Source organism: Macaca mulatta, chromosome 4 (assembly GCF_049350105.2).
Source record: "Macaca mulatta isolate MMU2019108-1 chromosome 4, T2T-MMU8v2.0, whole genome shotgun sequence".
Lineage (NCBI taxonomy): Eukaryota > Metazoa > Chordata > Mammalia > Primates > Cercopithecidae > Macaca > Macaca mulatta.
Genome location: NC_133409.1, coordinates 14,872,181 through 14,896,001, shown reverse-complemented (window position 1 = coordinate 14,896,001; position 23,821 = coordinate 14,872,181). Strand labels below are relative to the sequence as shown.

Sequence of the window (23,821 nt, the reverse complement as noted above, 5' to 3'; positions counted from 1 at the left end):
TAAGGGAAGATTTAGTAGAAATCCATGAAGCAAGGGATAATAAGAATGCCTACCTCACACAGTTGTAAAGAGGAGTAAATGAGTTTATATGCATATTTATATGTATAAAGTGTTCACTTAGCATAGTGCCTGGGAGCTCAGTAAATGTGAACTATTGTTAACAATGACAGGTACAGAATTTCTTACCACAATTCTGAAATTCTAAAAGCTGAAACAACCAGAAGTTACTTTGCTGGCAAAATGTAACCCAACTGAAACTCATTTTGTGGCACGTCCTAATGAGCTGACAATAATCACCCCCACTTCCTGTGAATATTAATGTGTCTAATTATTGGACATGGCCTCCAATCATGCTGGGGATATTATTATAAGGTGTATGTACCATCCTGCTATGCTAACTGCCAATTCAGAATTCTGCAACTCATCTGGCCTCCGGCTTTTGGAAGACGGCCTGTGGGTAACAGGCCGCCGCTTCCTTCCTTTTTGGGGTAAATTGAGAAGCACCCAATAATCTCTCTATTCAAAAATATCCCTCCATTCCCACCCCACTCAGGCTGCCACAAGCTTAAAATTGCCATCCACCCCTTGGGGAAGGCACTGTCTCCAGAAAGGCCTTGTCAAAATGCAGCTCCGTGTCTGACATCCTTAGCAGGAAGTAAGCCTTCAAGGGATGAGTCAACCAAAGTCAGGTATGATGCAGAGTGTGTGTGTGTGTGTGTATGGGGTGTGCAAGCACACGTGCATGCCCAGGAAGGTCACGAAAAGGGGACGATGGTAAGCTAACACGGCATTGTGAGGGGCTTGGGGGCACAATGACAACACACTCTGCCACTTGGCTCAGGGCTGGCCCTGTGAGAATGGGGGTGGTTGGCCATAACAGGGCACCCAAGATAACACAGGGAAAGAAAATCCGGAAAATCTATTCTGCTGAGCTGAGATATCAGCCTTGCTAGGGTGCATCTTATCAGAGGAATCAGAAAGGCACCCTGGATGCCAAATTGTTTGGTCAGCTGGGACCCCTGTGGAGACTCCCTGCAGTGAGACACAGAACTGGACCTCAGACCCAGCTGGGTCTGTATTTGAAATATCAGCATTTCACTGGATACTAGATAGTATGGTGACATACAAAGGAAGACGGAAGTTGTACAGTAAAACCCCCCAAAAGGGCTCTATCTTCATAGGATGGGCTACAATTAAATGTGGGTCTTTTTTATGCTCCCAGCAAACAGTCAAGATAGTTTACTGTACTTTGCCTTTATCTAGAACAATGACACATCCTGAGATGACTGGAAACTACATTAAATTGCATTAAAATAACACAGAACCAGGGGTGACCAGGGGAGCAGGCTGCCCTGTCTGCACATGAGGCCCTTCAAAGGATCAGCAATAAGGAATCTCAGCTCCTTAGAGTAGGCTGGGTCTTTAAAGACTTCGATAGGAAGAGAGTCAATGACATTTTGGTTATAGAGAGAGCATGAGGACAGCAAAACTCTTACTGTACATGTTTCTCAAACACTGATCTGTCTTCAACCTGTCAGAGAGCCATGTCAATGGCAGACCAACAAGAAAGATACTGCAGTCCGGAAAAGGTTGAGGGTTTTATCGCCAAGCCAACATCGACAGCACAAAGAAATTATTTATAGATCAAAGTATACAATGATATTAATATATACTAAAGAAATTTATGTATTTGTTATGTCTAATGCTGCTAATCTCTATCTTTTGTAGACTCATTTGTCATCAGATTCACTAGATTAAAAAACAGTGTGTATGCATGTGTGTAGATGAGATATGGTGTGTATATATATATACACACACACTATATATATATAGTTATGCTCTATATCCACTTATATATGTATACATATTCTTTAAAAACAATGCAGAAGAATGGGATATATATATATATTTTTCAACCATCCCCACCAAGTACTGTGCTTTAAGTGAAGCCATGTGAACTTTTATAATGGTCATTCTATTGTGCAGATATTGGAATAAAAATATAGTTAATGAGCATATGGGGTTTGGAGCCGATAAATCTAGATAACATATTGTAACACCTATTATTTCCTAGGTAGAGCTGGAACATCTTGTCCTTAAAATGTGACTGTTTTTGTTTTATACTGTTATATAGAAAAGATCAATGAAATACACGATAGAGACTTAGAGGCTGCTACAAGGTTGGTAAAGTTTCTGTTGAAATGCCATTATGTATACATTAATTAAATATAAAAACTAACAATATTTACCCAATATTTATCATAGAAAAACTACTGTGTTTCACATTTATCAGTGCTTTTCACCTTTTTATTGCAAAATAAATCCGATACAGAAAATCACACAAAACAACAACATAATTATTATAAAGTGAACATCATCCAGGTCAACAAACAGAAATTCTGACAACAACCCAAAGCCCCTTCCAGGTGCCCCAACGCAATCACAATCCCCTACCCTGACTCATAAGTAACCTTCTCCTGACTTCTATAGTGATCATTTGTTTGCACTTTTAAAAAAAGACACTGTCATTCAAATGTGCATCCCTAGATTCTATAGTCTTGTTCATTTCAAAAGTGTGATATGCCTTTTAATCTACAGATGCTCTCATCTTTCTTTTTCTTTCTTTCTTTTTTAAGAGACAGGGTCTTGCTGTATCTCCTAGGCGGGATTGCAATGGAGTGATCATGGCTCACTGCAATCTCGAACTCCCGGGCTCAGGCAATCCTCCTGCCTTGCCCTCCCAAAGTGCTGGGACAGGCTTGAGCCACCGAACCCGGCCTCTCACCTTCCTTTTTCTTACAATGTATCTGCTGAAGAATCTGGGTTGTAGAGTTTCCCTCAGTTTGAATTTAGCCGCTTGCATAGTCAAGATGCAGTTCCTCTGCCCTTTATACGTGCTGTGGGTCAGCAGGTGGATCCGGAGGCTGGTGAGATGCTGTTTTGATTGCTTTGGGAAGACTATGGGTGGTGGTGTACTCCTGCATCAGGAGGGCCACAGTGTCTGGTTGCTTATCTTTTTTATGTTAACAGCCATTGAGGCCAATGCCTAGATCCAGTAATTCACTGCGGCTTGTCAAATGATCACTTGACACTTCGTCTTCAATCCTTTTTAATGTCTTTCTTCATTTCTTTTTAAAGCTTTGTATTTTAGTTCATTTTGAAATAGTATGTTTCCGTTTTAATCTCTTTTATTATCTTGTCTTTCTGATGGTTTTGTTGTGTGTAGGAATGTTATTTTGCTGTTCTTTATAATTCTATGATGAGATTGGCCCTTGATACTTCTCTGTTGCTTATTGTGCAAAATTAGTTTTGCAGAGCCTTAAGAAGATGTTGCTCAGGAAAGACTCACTTAACTTCACAGAACTCTCTTTGGTTGTTTCAGTGAAGTGTTGAAAACTACCGCAGCTTGCTCTCTGAGGTTTCCTCTCTGCTCCCCTTACTCAGTGTTGTCTGGGCTTTCTCCTTCCTTCATCTCCATTGTCCTGCTCAATTTTAATGCCACTGTCAGCAATTTCTCCTGCCGTGTCCAGGAAGGGAGTTTTGGCCATTTGGGTTCAAGAGTGTATGTGGCCTAGACGGCCTCAGCCCCTTTCAGAGCTCAGCAAAAACCCCTTGCACTCCCCTGGTACTGAAATGGGTGAACCCCTTCTGTTTCAGCTGCAGTGATTTCTGGCAACTACCTGTGAGCTATTTTGGGGTTCTCCTATTCTCAGATGCCCCACTATTCCCTCCTGCTTCTTCCCCTTGCACACACACTGCTCTCATGCAGGTCTTATGGTTGTGGGTGGTTGACCTCAACAGCCTCTGGATTTGTGGGTGTGTGGGGATACTGTATCACATACTTTTGAGGTAAGTGTTGTCTGTGGGTACCTGGTTTTGCTAAGCAGTTGTTCTGTTTTTTGTGTGAGGATTCAGAGAGATTTTAAAATGATGCTGCTGCAGCCTTCTTCCAGAACCGACCAGGCTCTATTTTTAAAAGTGTATTTTTCACCCATGCCTCAAACTGAGCCCTACATTTGCTATACTGTCAGCTGCAGGGCTCCATTTTCCTTGTTCTGGAGATGGGCACGGCCACGCCACCCCTCCTTACCCAGGGCTGCTCTCAGAGAAGCTCCTTCCCAGCTCAACTCCCACATCTACTCTCGCAGGACCTGTTCCCTTCAGAGACAGTGCATACTGCAGATGTTCAGATGGACCAGCTATCTGAGTGATGGGAGACTTCGGGGGTGCGGGTGAGGTGGGAGCCCTCTTAATCTTGTGGTTTTTGCATGTGGCTAATCAGGTATTGCCTATATAGCAGTAGAGGTACAAGAAGAGTGAGAGAAATGTTTTAAATGACTACTTATCAGATATACTTCTATTGTAGCTAATGGAAGATGATGGTACACCATCTATTCTAATGTGAGCTGCGGTCTCAGAAACATTTGACAGTCGCTAGATTGAATAAGCAGGTTTACTATTAACAAGCTGCTGGAATGACCTCCCCAGTCCACTCAGGGCTTTTTTTCCTCTGCCTGGAGGACAGAGTTGGACTAGTACCTGCCTGGGAGCCTTGCCTGATGGATAGGCAGGGCACGCCCCTCTCCTCTGTTCCCACAGCTCTGTGCACACCTATGTCTGTGCACCCATCTGTCTCCCTCATGTGATTGGGAGCAACTTTTGCTGAGGCTGTACAGACTTTTTGCTCTTTTTCCTTGGCATATAGTAGGGACTCAACGGCTTTTTAAGGAAGATTTAGTAGAAATCAGTAAAGTAGGGGATACTAAGAATTCGTACCTCACACAGCTGTTGAGTGGAGTAAATGAGTTTACATGTATAGCATAGTGCCTGAGTGCTCAGTAAAGGTGAACTATTGTTAATTACATGGCCATGGTGGGTCATGCCTGTAATCCCAGCACTTTGAGAGGCTGAGGCAGGTGGATCACTTGAGGTCAGGAGTTCGAGACCAGCCTGGCCAATATGGTGAAACCCCGCCTCTACTAAAATTACACAAAACAGCAGCTCGTGGTGTCAGGCACCTGTAATTCCAGCTACTTCAGAGGCTGAGGCAGGAGAATTGCGTGAACCCAGGAGGCGGAGGTTGCAGTGAGCCGAGATCAGGCCATTGCATTCCAGTCTGGACAACAGAGTGAGACTCTGCCTCAAAACAAAAACAAAAACAAAAAAAACAATTACAGATACATAATTCCTATCTGCAATTCTGAAATCCCAAAAGCTATAATAACCAAAAGTTACTTTGCCGGCAAAATGTGACCCAACTGAAACTAATTTGGGCCTTGGGCTTCATGGACAAAGAAGCCCTGGGTGGCTACCCAAGGACCTCACTCTACCATCTGAGCAGAGTGCCTTTACCATTGTTGCCTAGTGGGATGAGGTCACTACTAAGAACAAATAGCAGCTGTATGTTTCCCATACTCCTCCTTTCTGAGTGAGAGTTTTAATTTTCCTTTGCCACCACTGTATATTGGGAGCAAAGAGGCAGTCTTTATTTACAGGTCACTAGGTGGTAAGAAGCAGTATCTGGACCTGATGAAGAGAGCTGCACATACCCAGAGATCCCAGACTTTGAATGGGATGCAGAAATTTACAAGGGACGGAGTGGGCCCTACTTATAGCAAGAAGAGTATGCATGGGTAACCGGGAAGCTAGAGGGCAGATGGTGACACATGACATAGATGAGGCTCCTCACCATCCACTGCATTCTCCATCTAGTGTGCAGCAGCGGAAAAGCAAAAATGAATATCCCAGGATCCCTTGCAATTCAGGTTCAAAATGCAATTTAGGTTCTACCTACGACTTGTACTCAAGTGCTTTGATTTGGAACTGGGTCATATAGAAAGCAGCAAGATGCAGGGTATGTGTTTTGCAGATTGGTGGCATAGGTGATGTGCTCTTGAGTTGGGCACTGTGGTAATGGCTTTTTGAATACAGTAGTTCCCCCTTATCCTTCAGGGATAGGTTTCAAGACCCCCAGTGGATGCTGGAAACTGCAGATAGCACCAACCCTCATATATCCTATTTTCCTATACATACATACCTATGATATGGTAATTTATAAATTAGGCACAGTAAGAGATTAACAGCATACCTAATAATATAATAGAACATGTATGACAATATTCTGTAATAAAAGTTATGTGAGGCCAGGTGCGGTGGCTCATGCCTGTAATCCCAGCACTTTGGGAGACCAAGGCAGGCAGATCACCTGAGGCTGGGAGTTCGAGACCAGCGTGACCAACATGGAGAAATCCCATCTCTATTAAAAATACAAAATTAGCCAGTCATGGTGGTGCATGCCTGTAATTCCAGCTACTTGGGAGACTGAGGCAGGAGAAATGCTTGAACCCAGGAGGCAGAGGTTGTGGTGAGCCAAGATAGTGCCATTGTACCCCAGCCTGGGCAACAAGAGCGAAACTCTGTCTAACAACAACAACAAAAAAGACATGACAAAAAAAGTTACATGAATAGTGTCTCCATCACTCAAAATGTCTTATCGTTCTGTACCTCAGGTAACTGAAACTGCACAAAGAGAAGTTGTGGATAAAGGGGGACTACTGCAGCTGGTTTTGGAGCCAGCAGCTGCTGTGATAGCTTCCTGATGAAGGCAGACACAGCAGCTCCTCTGATGGTTTGCCATATGGTTTTGGGAGTCATTTGTGGAAGTCTGGTCTAGAGTCTACTTCTTCAGTTCTCCAGTGATCTGGAAACTACCTAAAATCCTATAATAAATCACTTTCTGTTTCATTTACCTAGAGCAGATTACGCTTTCTGCAACTGAACCCTGGCCAGCACAGTCAGCTAACTGGTAAAGAAATCCAGCGCCAGCCCTCTTATTTTAACCAGGAGCAAGCTCCCATGCACCCAAGAGACCCCTATTCCTAGATGGTTCTGGCAGAGAATGAACTCTTTCCGCAGCTGAGCACATGTATGTTTGCTCCTCAAGGAGAGAGAAACGACAGTCTGCCACAGGCACATATATGAGTGGCAGTGGTGGTACTTTTTATGTTTTAGCCTTTGCCGTTGATATTTTGTGTTGGTCCAGGTAGAGTAGAACTAAACTCTTTTTTTTTTTTTTTTTTTTTTTTTTACACACTCTCTGAGAGCTGTAAAATAAAAAGGCCATTTGTATTTTAAAAATAACTTTTGGTTTTAGAGAAATAAAGCATGATGATTTTCTGACCTGAAATAGGTAAAATGCTTCCAATTCAGAATGCAATTTATAAACAGCACAATTTCCCTCCCATTTGCAGGACATACTGTCTACCTTAGTATAAAAAGAAGTGCAGTTTTTCTCTGTTTCAGCTGCGTTTGTTATCACAAACACTGGGGAAGCATCCACCAATATATGGCTGCATTGTTTGTAGGCTCTAACTCTAACATTTCGGCTGTTGTTTAATGACAGAGGGCTTGGCTCTGAGCCACAGGCAACATGGACTGGTTCTCCTCACAGTACTGGGTCTGCTCTGAAAGGGCTTTTCTGCCAACAAAGGACAGGTGGCACATTAAGCACACAACAGCTGTTCTCAAAGGGCAAAGAATGTAACTGCTCCTCCCAGAGCCATCCTTTCTCCCTGCCTGGATGCAGGGCCAGACGCTTCCTCTGCACAACTGGTCATCCATCAGACGTTTATACAGGGACCTTTTGGAGGGATCAGTCCCTTCTGTCCTCACATTTCCTAGAACAGAAGCAGCGGTGGCCACTCCTGCTGTCACTCCTGGAAACTCAGACCAATGAACTGCAGTAATGGTGTGTGTCTTATCTCCCACATGGAGGTGATGACGCCCTACTTAGGTTCTTCATGTCCGTTCTGATAGTCCCATCTTTTCCTGGTTATTGATAAAGAGTCACCATTGACTTTGTCATGTCACATCATTACATTTCTTGTGACTTTCATCTTTTTTCTAATAAACTTTTAATTTTAGGCCCACATTAGATTTACAGAATTACTGTGTAGAAGACAGAGTTCCTATGTATTCCATGTTGTTTAATGAGAGAGGGCTTGGCTCTGAGCCACAGGCAACAAGGACTGGGTATCCCACACAGCACTGGGTCTGTGCAGGATACAATTTCCTGTCTTATTAACACCTTCTTCCATTAGTATGGTACATTTGCTATACTTAATGATCTGATAGTGATACATAATTATTACCTACAGTCCATACTTGGTTTTTACCTAATGTCCTTTTACTGTCCCAGGATCCCATTTGGGACACATTACATTTAGTCATCACGTCTCCTTAGGCTCCTCTGGGCAGTGACAATCTCAGGCTTTACTTGTTTTTGACGACCTTGACGGTTTTGAGGGATGCTTAACCTGCATCTTTTCAGAGTTTTCCTAAGAATCACAGAAAACTGTCATTTGGAAGAAGGTATCAGTAGGATCATGAGCCTCCAAAACAAGACCTAAGTGTCCTGAGGTTACAGACGGATGAAGTCAGGGGTGCTCTGCCCAGTGGATGCCCCACTGGCTACCAAGGACATTCCTGTGAAGGATCCAGCAGAGCAGCTCCCCAGCCTGGCTGTTACATTCAAATGGGAGAATTGTACAAAGTACAGATTTCCAGGCTTTGGCCCAAGTGTACTGGATTAGAATCTCTAGCAATGGGGCCTTGGATTCTGTATTTTTTTATCCCTTAAAAAATACTAATGCTAATTATTTTTAATACTGGCAATTATAAAGAAAACATGGCCTATAATCTGTTAGTATTATTAATATAAATAAAAGTATAAATGTGGAAAATTTAAACAGTAGTCAAAAGTCCAAAATGAAAACTGAGTGTCCCCCATAATGTAAACATGCTCTAGAAGCACTCTGGTTGCTCCCTTTTTTTTATTGTTTTTTGTTTGTTTGTTTGCTTGCTTTGGAATTTGCATTTCAACAAGCTTCCTAAAATATGTCAGTGTAACTGGAAAACTGGAACCCACTACTACAGAAAAAATGAAAAATTCAGCTGTCGGGGAGCACGATGTCCCTTTCAGTGCCGACTGCCCTTATGTGATCATAAAGCCATGCTCTTCCCCTTCTCCACTGCACAGGCCAGTAGTAGAGCCCTCAGATGGGCAGACATCTGCATGGAGAGCAGCCTGTGACAGCCTGGGGGATGCTGGCACCAAGCAGCATGAGGAGGACACTCTCATTAAGGGAGAGAGGGGCAGCCTGGAGTGGGGAGAAAGAGCCCAGGCAAGGGAAGGCCATCCCTCCAGAGGACAGATCCAGTGTAGGGAGTGAGAACCTGGATGCAGAGAGGAGGGCATGCATGTGGATGCAGCCTGAGGAGGTATGTCAGAGCCCAAGCAGGGAGAGGCAGGCATGGGAGTCCACATGGAGGGGTGGCCTGGGGCCCGCGGGGAGGAGGAGGGCATCCCTGTGGGCGGGTGTCTCCATGAGTGGAGTCAGAGCCTGAATGGAGGGTGTTAATGTGGGAGAAGGGGTGGATGCAGTGGTGATGGCCAGCTGGTTATGTATGGGGGGATAAATCAAATAAATATAACAAGGGTAATGGGAGTCCAGTTTCCTAACTGTTGGAGAAGGCAGTTACTAGCAAGAACAGGGAGAAGGCTCGAATAAACCCTGGATACCCTACAATTAGAAGAATCAGTATGAACTTATGGATTTAAATATATATTTAGCTGCATTTTATTTATAAAAATATTTGATATAATACATAAAATAGATATGCATGTAATATACCTACATATACATTTTCACATATATGTACATGTACACATAAATTTGTGAATGTGTTTTCAGTGGGCCTGGGGGCAGTGACACTCCAATGGCAACAGGTACATCTAATGCCCAGATCTTGGCTTTAATGTCATTTTCCACTAAAAATAATCAGGGATCCTTAGAGAAATGACTGATTTCAGGGCTGGGACAGACAAAGGACATGATGAGCCTAGAACATCTTGTGCCAGAAATCAAAGACGTATTCAAAGGCTGATGAGGACATATCCAAAGAACACAGGAGCCAGGCTGAGGAGACTCTGGTGAAATTTGGAACACTCTGAGCTTCACAACAAATAATGTCAGTAACAAAGTATATCCCATTGAATACACAGGAAGTTACGATCTCATAGTAAAAAAACAATGAAAAAAATGAAAATGTGATGAAGGATTTTTAGTTTCAAAGTACCTTCCATAAAATATTTATTAATTAAAAGAAAAAACAAGCAACTTCAAGTAGAAAAGCTCAGAAGATATTGCTTACTCAAAGGATTTAAAAAAAAAAAAAATCATTAGGCCAGGCACTGTGGCTCAAGCCTATAATCCCAGCACTTTGGAAGGCTGAGGCAGGAGGGTCACTTGAGTCCGGGAGTTCAAGATCAGCCTGGGCAACATAGTGAGACTCTCATCTCCCCCCCCAAAAAAAAAAAAAAAGATTAAAAAATTAGCTGGGTGCGGTGGACAATGCCTGTGGGCCCGGCTAGTTGGGAAGTTGAGGTGGGAGGATTGCTTGAGCCCGCCAGGTCAAGGTTCCATGATCATACTACTGCACTCCAGCCTGGGCTACAGAGTGAGGCACTGTCTTTAAATAAACATCATCAGTAATGGCACATACTGAAATTGTGTGCTCATGACAGGACGCAATAAAAAGAACTCACCATCACTTCTGTGATATTCCTGTTTGTATTTGTTATGTACCTTAAGCCAGTATTTATTATGTCACAGTTTCTGGAGGTCAGGGATCTGAGAGTGGCTTAATTTAATAGTTCTGGTTCCAGGTGTCCCATGAGGGTGTAGTCAATCTGTTGATTACAGCTACTGTCAACTCAAGGCTTAACGGAGGCTGGAGAATCCTTTTCCAAGTTGTCTCACTTGGTTGACAGGCTCCAATTTCTCACTAGTTGTTGGCTGGACACAACAGTTCCTTATGGGCCTATCCACATGGCTGTTTACAACATGGAAGCTTGTTTCCCAGAGCAAGTGATCCAAGAGATAACTTTCACAACCTAGTCACTTCTGCTATATGCTCGTGGTCACAAAGACCAATTCCGGCACAATGTGGGAGGAGATTACATGAGGATATGAATAACAGGAGGTGTGGCCAACTTGAAGGTTAGCTACCACACTGTTATCCCCTGATTTATAAGCTGAAGATAATCATAAACCCAAATCAATGCCTATTCTATAAAATAACTGGCCTGCATTCTTCAGCGTGGCAAGGTCATAAAAATCAAGGAAGAGTGGAGAACTTTTACCAGAATGAAAAAGGCTAAAGAGACGTGACAACTAAATGCAACATCAGATGCTGGACTGGATCCTTTTGCAATTAGGGACATTTTGGGGAGTACTGGCAAAAACTTGAATGGGTTTCGAGGATTAGAAAGTTGCAGTGTACTGAGGTTAATTTCCTGATTTTCCTGATTGTATTGTGATTTTCTAGGAGAATATTCTTATGTATAAAAATACCCACAAAAGTGGTAGGGAGAGAGAGGATATCAGGCCTGAAACTCACTCTCAAATGATTGGTAGTGGGGAGGGAATGGTCTCTGTTTTGTTATGGTAACTTTTAGATAAGCTTGAGATTTTCAATTTAAAAATGTATATAAATTAAAGGGACCTATAAGAGAAATTTAAAATTGTCTAGGTTAAAAAATTAGGTAGAATTATATGAAACTGCTATTTTTGTAGCTAAAAAGTATAAATATTAGTGATTTCATATGGTACCATTTAACATGAGAAAATTACAACAAACTAATCAACACCAAAGATAATGAAATTCTAGATTTACATAAGAATACAAAATGATTCTGTGCCCTTTCGAGGATCTCTCTCCTGTAGTTACTCACCCTGTCCAGTGCCCAGCATCTGTCTCTGCCATCAGCATACAGAGAATCTGCTGTGTAACGCCTGTCTGAGGAATGATCCTTCCTCAAGTTCATATTCCCCTCCAGAAACTGTCCTATTCCTCTGTACCTTTTTATAGTAACATTTTTTGAAAGAATGGCTTCTACTCCTGATGTCCTCTTACTTCCCATTTTTTCCTGAATTCATTCCAAGTGGGCTTCCAAGGTTACCACCCATAGAAACTCTCTCACCAGGGTCATTAATAACCTTCCTGTTGCCTAAACTAATAACCATTTTTCTGTATTCTACACTGCTGCCCATTTTCCTTCTTGAAACACTTTTTTCTCTTAGCTCCCATGAAACCAACTCCTCTTGAGTTTCCTCCTATTTCCCTCTTTGCTTATATCCTTGTCCACTACAATTCAGAAAGGATCCACGGTCATCTTTTAGAGATGTAAATCAGAGATGCAGCTCTCTACTTAAAACCCTCTGGATGGTTTCAGAGGAACAGCTAAGCTCCTGTGAGAGGCTCCCTGAGATCTGGCCCCTACCTATGCCTCACTCCATCCCATAGCACATGCCTCTGTGCCTTTGACCCAAGCTTCCGCTTGCATATTAGTCCATTTTTACACTGCTATGAAGAACTGCCTGAGACTGAGTGATTTACAAAGGAAAGGGGTTTGCTTGACTCACAGTTCAGCATGGCTAGAGAGGCCTCAAGAAATTTACAATCATGGAAAAGGGGAACAAGGCACCTTCTTCACAAGCTGACAGGAAGGAGAAGTGACAAGCGAAGGGAAAGGGCTCCTTATAAAACCATCAGATATCAAGAGAACTCACTATCACGAGAACAGCACGGGGAAAAACCACTCCCATGATTCAATTACCTCCACCTGGTCTCTCCCTTGACCCATGGGGATTATAATTCAAGATGAGATTTGAGCAGGGACACAAAGCCTAACCACACCAGCTTGCTTCTCAAACATGCCAAGTTTATTCCTGCCCTGGTCTTTTGTGTATGTTCTCTCTGCTTCAAACACTCTTCCCCAGTCATCTCATGTGGACTGCTCTTCTTCATTAAGTTCTCAGCTTAAACATTAACTTCTCAGAGAGAACTTTCCTCTAAGCCTAATTTAAAACAGCTCCTGACCTGTACCTGCTCCAATCACTCTCTCGCATTCCCCTGCTTTGTGTTCTTCAGGGCATTCACCCTAATATGAAACCGTCTTACTTATGTATTTATTAGGTCAATAGCAGTCTGCCTACCCTAAAACAGAAGGGCCCTGGGGAACCTTGTCAGTCTTGTTCTTTACTGTGTCCCCAGTGACTAGAACAGTGCCGGACACATAGTAGGTGCTTAGGTATTTGGTGAATAAATGAATCACCTACTTTCTGTTTCAAGCTGTTAATGATTCCAACTATTAGATGACTTGTGGCTATGATAATAATTATAGATTCTTTAAAGGACCTCTATTCCAATCATCTTGTCCAACCTCAAACCAAATGAAGATGCTCTCCATCACATTGCTGGTAGAAGGTGATCTGCCTCTGCTTGAGTACTCGCAGTAATGGAGACCCAGGACTTTCGATCATGGGATGTTTACAGGCCATTGTCGATAGCTCTGGTTGTTAGAAAGATGTTCTCTTCAGCACTCTAAATCTTCCTCCCTATATGTTCCACTTATTGGTCCCTGAAGCAACTCAAAAAGCCCTGCTTCACTTGACAGTGATTCAAATGTTACTTGCGGGAATGATCACACAATTCCTAATTCTTTTCTCTGAGATAAATACTCCCAGTTATCTCAACACTGCACGTGACATGAAAAATTATCCAACACTGCACATGAGAAAGGTCTGTGAAATTTTACCAGCTTGGTTTTTTAAAAAATAAAACCTTTCTAAGCATCTTATCTGGGAACTACAACACAAGAGTGTCCTTGGATATTCCGAGAATGTGGTCTCATTTCTCACAGCTGTCTTTCTGTTCTCTTAACAGCCTGGTTCTCTGCATCACACTCTTTCTGATACTGAGGGAACTGGGACAACTATAGACAGCCAGGCCTATATCTTTCCTGGGACAAAGCTTACCTTTTTCAGCATGTATTTTTCTACGTTTTCATTTCTAAACCAATTTTATATTTAGTAAGATGAGGGAAAACTTGGACTGCTCACGAATAAGCTTTGTGGCAAGGACTCTTTGCTGAGGGCACTAAACAACTTATTGCATGAGGATTCCATAAGTGAACACACAGTTTGGATCTTACTTCCCATTGGGCTTTGAATGTGTGTGCAGCACAGGAGGAAGAACGTCTGCCATGGCTAAACAGGCAGCATTTTAGTGATGATTTGTACCCTTCACGTGACGTAGACAACTGAGTGTGCATACAATAAATATTATTGAATGAAGCAGTGAGCAAGGGAATAAATGAACCAATTAACCAGATGATCCCAGAACTAATGCTGTAGCCCAAGCACCAGCAAGGCAGCCATGATCTGGACAGGCAAGGCATGCCTCACAGCTCAGCAGTGGAAGGCATGGGATCAGATCCCAGGGCACCTGATTCTCTGGCCTAGAATTCTTTCCACGGATTTATGCTACCTCTCTTTTTGGGCACCTGTGCAAATGAATTTCCAGTTAACTGGATAAGTACAAAGAATTTTGTTTTTAATAACTAAGTTCCCTACATCAACTTCCCTACATCCATATACCCTGAATGAGTATTCTAAGCCAATCACCATCAGCTCATAGCCTGGCAGTAACGTACTTAGGGGTTAGCATATGACCCAATCCTGGACATTTGGGCATGAGAAATTTGCTGAGTAGGTTCTGGGACTCCTTGCTCCTAAGGAGGAGACACAAAGTCAGGGTTTCCCTTCTTCCCTGGGCACTACTGTGTCTTACTGTGGCACCTGGAACTGCTGCGGCCATCTTGCTACCAGTCTGAGGATGGGGCAACACTGAGAATGGGGCAGCAGAGAGATGGAAAAACCTGCACATTTCATGATCACACGAAGCCCCTGAATCCACCAACTCTGGAGCTTGCCCATCTGCAATCTTTCAGGGAAGTAAGATAATAAATTATCTTACAGTTTAAACCAGTTGAGTGAGAGGTTCTGTTAGTTGGAACTGAAAGCATCCTAAGAAGTTCAGACCAGTTTTTGATAGAACCCTTTAAAAAGAGAACATCTGCTGCCCGCATTCCTTAAAAAATAATAAATCATAGGAAATAACATTCCTTTAACCAGTCACAGATATCATTCTGCTGGCAAATACCGAGCAAGGCTATAACATAATAATGTCCCTGGTTGCCTTAGTAATGCATATTGACATAAATAATCAAATACTCTATGCGAACAAGTTCTCAAACTTTTCAGTCTCAGAATCCCTTCACACGCTTAAAAGCATTACTGAAGACTCCAATTAGCTTTGCTTAATATGGATGATATCTAGTGATATTTACCATATAAGACATTAAGACAGAAGTTTAAAAAATCTTTATTAAAATGACAAACCCAATACATGATAGCATAAACAACTTCTTAATGAAAAACTACTATATTTTTAAAACAAAAAAATTAGTGGCAAAAGAAGCAATGTTTCACAGCTTGCGAATCTTTTCTATATCTGGCTTAACAGAAGACAACTGGATTCTCAAATCTGCTTCTGCAAAATCTGTCATGATATACATTGTTCTGGTTGGAGTGTATGAAGAAAACAGGGCCTCCCAGAGACATGCGGTTGGAAAAGGAAACAGTGTAAGCCTTCAAATACTTTTATTTGATACTACAAGAAAATCTGACAAGTTTCTTAAAGGTTAGTTTCAATGTACAACTGAAACTATCAATGAACTTCTCATACTCTCTTATCCATTGATGCATGCCACACTTGGAATGAATGCTTTTTACCCATGCATGAGTTTTAACAGCATGTATTGGTCACTTGGAAAATACTGGTTCACCCAGATATGATGATCTTCTAAACGGTAACATCTCATTACACATCAAAAAATCACGTTTGTTAAGATTGCTACTGATCTCATTAAAAAATCTTTTTTTTTTTAAATTTATTTATTATTATTATACTTTAAGTTGTAGGGCACATGTGCATAACGTGCAGGTTTGTTACATATGTATACTTGTGCCATGTTGGTGTGCTGCACCCATCAACTCGTCATTTACATCAGGTATAACTCCCAATGCAATCCCTCCCCCCTCCCCCCTCCCCATGATAGGCCCCGGTGTGTGATGTTCCCCTTCCTGAGTCCAAGTGATCTCATTGTTCAGTTCCCACCTATGAGTGAGAACATGTGGTGTTTGGTTTTCTGTTCTTGTGATAGTTTGCTAAGAATGATGGTTTCCAGCTGCATCCATGTCCCTACAAAGGACACAAACTCATCCTTTTTGATGGCTGCATAGTATTCCATGGTGTATATGTGCCACATTTTCTTAATCCAATCTGTCACTGATGGACATTTGGGTTGATTCCAAGTCTTTGCTATTGTGAATAGTGCTCCAATAAACATACGTGTGCATGTGTCTTTATAGCAGCATAATTTATAATCCTTTGGGTATATACCCAGTAATGGGATGGCTGGGTCATATGGTACATCTAGTTCTAGATCCTTGAGGAATCGCCATACTGTTTTCCATAATGGTTGAACTAGTTTACAATCCCACCAACAGTGTAAAAGTGTTCCTATTTCTCCACATCCTCTCCAGCACCTGTTGTTTCCTGACTTTTTAATGATCGCCATTCTAACTGGTGTGAGATGGTATCTCATTGTGGTTTTGATTTGCATTTCTCTGATGGCCAGTGATGATGAGCATTTTTTCATGTGTCTGTTGGCTGTATGAATGTCTTCTTTTGAGAAATGTCTGTTCATATCCTTTGCCCACTTTTTGATGGGATTGTTTGTTTTTTTCTTGTAAATTTGTTTGAGTTCTTTGTAGGTTCTGGATATTAGCCCTTTGTCAGATGAGTAGATTGCAAAAATTTTCTCCCATTCTGTAGGTTGCCTGTTCACTCTGATGGTAGTTTCTTTTGCTGTGCAGAAGCTCTTTAGTTTAATGAGATCCCATTTGTCAATTTTGGCTTTTGCTGCCGTTGCTTTTGGTGTTTTAGACATGAAGTCTTTGCCCATGCCTATGTCCTGAATGGTACTACCTAGGTTTTCCTCTAGGATTTTTATGGTATTAGGTCTAACATTTAAGGAATCCAACTTACAAGGGATGTAAAGGACCTCTTCAAGGAGAACTACAAACCACTGCTCAGTGAAATAAAAGAGGACACAAACAAATGGAAGAACATACCATGCTCATGGATAGGAAGAATCAATATCGTGAAAATGGCCATACTGCCCAAGGTAATTTATAGATTCAATGCCATCCCCATCAAGCTACCAATGAGTTTCTTCACAGAATTGGAAAAAACTGCTTTAAAGTTCATATGGAACCAAAAAAGAGCCCGCATCTCCAAGACAATCCTAAGTCAAAAGAACAAAGCTGGAGGCATCACGCTACCTGACTTCAAACTATACTACAAGGCTACAGTAACCAAAACAGCATGGTACTGGTACCAAAACAGAGATATAGACCAATGGAACAGAACAGAGTCCTCAGAAATAATACCACACATCTACAGCCATCTGATCTTTGACAAACCTGAGAGAAACAAGAAATGGGGAAAGGATTCCCTATTTAATAAATGGTGCTGGGAAAATTGGCTAGCCATAAGTAGAAAGCTGAAACTGGATCCTTTCCTTACTCCTTATACGAAAATTAATTCAAGATGGATTAGAGACTTAAATGTTAGACCTAATACCATAAAAAATCTTAAGTATTGTTCATGGTGGTAGATACACGTTTTCAAAAATTCTGATTTTCACTTAAAAGATCTAACTTCATCATTGGTAACAAATACTGTAAACTGTTTTTCTTGAAGTGACAAGCTTACTTTGTTCATTTTTGAGAAAGTGTCTGTCAAATATCCAAGCCCAAAGAAACACAGTTTGTCTGTCAGTCGTTATCTCAATTGGTGTTTGGTGAAAAAAAGCAATGAGTTAGCTCACAAAAAAAAAGCAATGAGTTAGCTCACAACTTAGACAATCACCACACAAGTCCTTTTCCTCAAGACAACCATAGTACTTTGAAATACAAGTTTTATGATAAGCAAGAAATGCTTTATGCATATTTTCCATTTTATCACAAAGAATACTAAAAAGACATGCATTCAAGTGTTGATAATTTTTACTGCTTTGTCAAGACTTAATAAAACTGGTATTTTTTTCTTTCTCTTTCTCTCTCTCTCTCTTTTTTTTTTTGCTTTGAGTGTGTAAGAGTGAAGAAAATAATGATCACCAATACACTTTGGTGCCACTGCCGCTTTATGTTTTCTATCTTTTCCCTCTTCTTCCTTTGGTGACAAGTTGCTAGCCATTTGCTCACATGGATATTTGCTACTCTCTCCATGCTTCCTGTGGGTGCTCCTCCACTTTTAGCTGAACCCAGTAGGTGCCCAGGTTAGGTAAATTCCAGATGCCTGGCTCAGCAGATTGTGTTATTGGACTTCCTGTCTGAGTCCCAAAGAAATGAATTTGAATGCCAGCTTTACTACTTAAAAGTAACTCTGATCTGCTCTGTTCAGAAACAGAGGGCTCAGAAATAACACCACACATCTACAACCAGCTGATCTTTGACAAACCTGACAAAACAAGCAATGGGGAAAGGATTCCGTATTTAATAAATGGTGTTGGGAAAACTGACTAGCCATATGCAGAAAACTGAAACTGGACCCCGTTCTTACATCTTATACAAAAATTAACTCCAGACGGATTAAAGACTTAAACGTAAGATTTACAACCATAAAAATCCTAGAAGAAAACCTAGGCAATACCATTCAGGACACAGGCATGGGCAAACACTTCAGGACTAAAACACCAAAAGCAATAGCAACAAAAGCCAAAATAGACAAATGGGATCTAATTTAACTAAAGAGCTTCTGCATAGCAAAATAAATGATCGTCAGAGTGACCAGGCAACCTACAGAATGGGAAAAAATTTTTGCAATCTATCCATCTAACAAAGGTCTAATATCCAGAATCTACAAGGAACTTAAACAAATTTACAAGAAAAAAACAAACAAAAAAAGTGGGAGAAGGATATGAATAGATACTTCTCAAAAGAAGATATTTATGCGGCCAACAAATATATAAAAATGCTCATCATCACTGGACATTACAGAAATGCAAATCAAAACCACAATGAGATACCACCTCATGCCAGTTAGAATGGTGATCATTTAAAAGTCAGAAAACAACAGATGCTGGAGAGGATGTGGAGAAATAAGAACGCTTTTACACTGTTGGTAGGAGTGTAAATCAGTTTGACCATTGTGGAAGACAGTGTGGCGATTCCTCAAGAATCTAGAACAAGAAATACCATGTGACCCAGCAATCCCATTATTGGGTATATACCCAAAGGATTATAAATCATTCTCCTATAAAGACACATGCACATGTATGTTTATTGTGACACTATTCACAATAGCAAAGACTTGGAACCAACCCAAATGCCCATCAATGATAGACTGGATAAAGAAAATGTGGCACATATACACCATGGAATACCAGAAAGCCACAAAAAAGGATGAGTTCATGTCCTTTGTAGAGACATGGGTGATGCTGGAAACCATCATTCTCAGCAAACTAACACAGGAACAGAAAACCAAACACTGCATATTCTCACTCATAAGTGGGAGGTGAACAACGAGAACACATGGACACAGGGAGGGCCTGTCGGGCGGCTGGGGGCTAAGGGAGGGATAGCATTAAGATAAATACTTAATGTAGATGACGGGTTGATGGGTACAGCAAACCAGCATGGCACATGTATACTTACGTAACAAACCTACATATTCTGCACATGTATCCCAGAACTTAAAGTATAATTAAAAAAAAAAAAAATGAACTACTGACCCTCTCCAGGACTCTTCTTATAAAAATCAGAGGATGGAATCGGATGATCTCTAATCATCTTCCAGTTCTCAAATTTCATAGTCCTAATACACTAAACACGCACGTGCAAACACATACACACTCGCGTGTGCACACATGTGCGCACATTATGGGACATCTTGAAAATGCCATATTGCACCCCTCCACACAAGTCTGATTATCCCTTTCTATCTCTAGAAGTCATTATAGAGGCATTTTGGGAATACATAAGTATGTGAATAATTCAGATTACACCAGTTGAGTTTCTTATTATGGGACTGCAGGGAAACATATCCAAGGTTCCAGGTAAAAAAACAAAAATTAAAGGTTAAACAATAAATCTAATAAACTAAATTTAATCACCTATATGACTTATAAACAAACTAGTAACTGATTCTGTTATAGCATGACAAAGTCTAAAAGTTAAAACTGTTCAAAACAAGTAAAAGCAAAATCTTTAGGTCAATAGGAATAAAAATGAACAGATAAGAATGTGCAAAACAAAGTTACTGGCCTAAGAAGCTTCAATATAATTTTATGTAAAGTTGTCAAAAGCCATCTAAAATTATATTTTTTTGTTCTTTTTCTATCTGTTAAACATTTACTGATGCTTCTGAGATTATCAGAACAATTTTCCTAGCTCTATTCTATTATCAAAAATAAATGTATTTGAGCACACTAACTCTATTTAATTTACTTTTGTATGTTCAAATCACATGATAAATGAGATACCAGTTTAGCTATTTATGTTTTGAAATAAACCTAAAAGAATTTTATTTTAAAAAACTAATACATTTCTCTGACGTATAATGCTTTAAAAGCATGAATTGATTTTATGTTGACATTAATACATTTTTAACATAAAGAGTAAAATAAAATTGTTAAGAAAGTCAAGAGAGTCTCAATTACTTTTCTGTTCTGAATAAGGACAGGATACATTTTATTCAGACATTTCAGGATTTAATTAGGATTCTGGTGACATCACACATACGGAATAGAAACTGTGACCCTTTAGTAACGGATGTAAAACCATCTTATAAAGAGTGTTTTTGCAAGTTAACAGAAAGTGGGTTTGAGAGGCAAGGTTTTTAAGAATACACAAATTTCTACTCTTTCCAAGTAAGATCAAACCACAATAGTTTTCTAAAATCACAGGATTCTAAAAGTAACTTAAACATAAAAACAAAGCAACCTCTTTTAGAGCTTCATGTATTTGGAAACAATAGGCAAATGCAAATCAGGAAATCATGGTTCTCTTCTAGTTCTGTTGATCAAGGGACTTCAAGAGCTAATTACCTATGGGAGGAAATTGTCTCATCAAGAGCTTCAGACATTTGGTAGCAGTAGGGAATCTAAAATCAGAAAACCATAGTCCATTTTAGCCTGTCCTTCTAATACAATGTGTAACCTAACTAATAAGGACGGCAGTAGTTTGCCAGTTGGGAAAATCAAGAGATGTCTGCCCAGAACTCTGAGCTGCTACACCTAAAACTGAAAATAAACCATAGTAAAGTAAAAACTTACAAATACTTATCATTTGCCTTGCCATTTGCTCCAATTTGTTAACCCTTGCATCTCTCCCTCACAATTACTGCACAAAATTCCTACAAGAGTTAAAATTGTTGAATGCCAAATATTCTTCATTCATAATTTAATGTTATTAGTATCATGGTAGGGACTGGGGATATAAAGACAGATAGGCCTTGCCCTCAAGAACTCAAAGTCTCTTTAGATTAGTTTTAGATTAACAATACCACATAGTGGGTTCCATTTAACAAGGACTTTCTGTTCCCATAAAATTGGGAGGGATAACAGAAAGATGTTTATATGAGCAGATCTTTAATCATGAAAATAGAATGCAACTGATTTCCAAAGTATGATTTCTCAAATTTCTTCATAAGACCCTAAGGAAAATAAGTAATAATATCAAAATACTTAACATGGAAAATTACTTATATAATATTAAAAGATCCATTGGCAAATTTTAAACACAATTTGGACTTAATGGAGTTTGTACTTTTTAAGGTTCTGAGTAACATGCAAAGGGCAGTGTGACTATATTTAAACACAAAATTGAAATGCGTTTTCTTGTATTTCAGCCAAAAGTTTATCTTAACTGAAAAGACTTCTAGTATATGCTTAGAGAAGACAAGGGCTATAAATACATCGTACCTGGACACTCATCTTCGTTGTACAAAAGGAATGGCTGTCAGGAAGCCACGGTGACACAGCACAAGGCTCAATAATCACTCCATCTGCCCCAAATCCTCCCACTCACCTTCCATACACAAAACTGATGATAATTTGGTAAACTAACAAAATAATGAAAGGTTAAACCACTAAAAAATGTGGTTCTGGTACACAGAGCAAGGAAAACCAATGAGTAATACTCCTCATATGACCACATTAGATATCTAAATCTGCTCCCCCAGATTAACCTGGCTCATGTAAAAGGTAAGAGTGTCTTATGAGACAAGAATACATTTAAAAACCATAAAGTCTTCATCTCTATCAGTAAAGAATGTTTTCCCTTTAATCTGACATGAATCCTTAGAAAATGTTTAAACACAAATGTTAAATAATCTATTTAACTTGGGGCTCCTTTAGTTTAGAGAAAGTTAAAGAAATTTAACTTACTTGCTTTTTAAATCAAGAGCCAAAAAAACCTAAATTATTGAATCTCTCTAATGTAAAACCTCTTGAGGCTCAAACATATCTTAGGTTCCCCATTATTGTCTGAAACTCACCACCTTAGCTCCCAAACTTGCCCTTGTTGTATATTTGCTATCCTGGCAACTTGCCACTATAGCTGGTCAATCAAGCTATAAAACCCCTGGTCTCTCAAATATTCCTGAAACCTAATCCACTAACAAGTTTTTGAGAAGACTTATAGATTCTACCTTTGCAAAAGAATACCCCATCTCTATTTCAACCGCCAACAGCAGACTCCAATCACTTTCTTGCCCTGATGTTTTCCAACAGATAGGTTGTTTATCGCCCTTCCTCTAACCCACTCTCCACACTACTTCCAGAGTGACCTTTCTCAAATGCAAATGTAAGCCTGTCGCTCCCCCGTTTAGAACACAGATTTTAGGATAAGAGCAATACTCTCTCCCTTAGTATCTCTTCCTGATCTTGTTTCTACCTGTCCCTTGGATTAAACACACTGAACTATGCATGGGTCTCCAAAAGTGGTGCAACAGGACCACCTCCCCATGTGAAGGGGGTACTTAAGCTCTGACATGAGCCCGTGAAAGCTGTCGTACATGGTATGCTTTGTACTCACCAAAATAAAATGGGCAATACGTTAAATTGTGAAAAAACAAAACAAAAACAAAAACAAGAGAATACCCAGTCGTTTTAGATACCGTAAGTTAGAAACATGAGCACCCATAACTAAATTTCATTTGTCATTCCATACGTGCTAAAAACATTCAGGATAGCCCTCCCCCCAAATTTTTACAGATTCACTTTGTTCCAATATATTTTTCTTGTTTAACAATAGCAGATGCTATTGTAGATAGTATTAAAATGAAGAGGCATTCACTTTTTTCAGTTGGTCCATTATTTGTCTGATGGCTTTTTCATTTTGACTTTCAGCTGGGGACTTCTTACTATTTTCTTCCCTCACATGCTTATCCCAGCTCCCAGTTCAATGGAAATAATGGAAGCCTATTTTCCAAGGCCTGCATTTATTTTATCCACTATAGATGTACGACAGAAATCACTCACTCCTCTTCTCTTTTTGTAATTATCCCCAACAGGAGTCATTCACATGTCTTTCACTCATTCAACAAACAATAAGTGCCTAGATGCCAGGAACAGAGCTAAGTTTTCTAATTCTTGTGGTTCCAGAAAAGATGCATTCTTATAAATCCAAACTGTGAAGTCACCCACAGTAAGAAATACATGTTGCATGGCAAACTGGAACACACATGCTAAACTTTTGCACAGAAACATAAGTTTCATGAAACAAGACTTACTCATAATATGTGCCTTGTGGTCATACTTTATATTGTATTCAGTTCAGTGCTATTT

General features: G+C 40.3%; 1 protein-coding gene across 3 annotated transcripts in view; it reads right to left on the bottom strand.

Moving 5' to 3' along the window:
* FIG4 (FIG4 phosphoinositide 5-phosphatase) overlaps positions 1–23,821 on the bottom strand; it is a 125,346-nt gene that overhangs the window by 719 nt on the left and 100,806 nt on the right.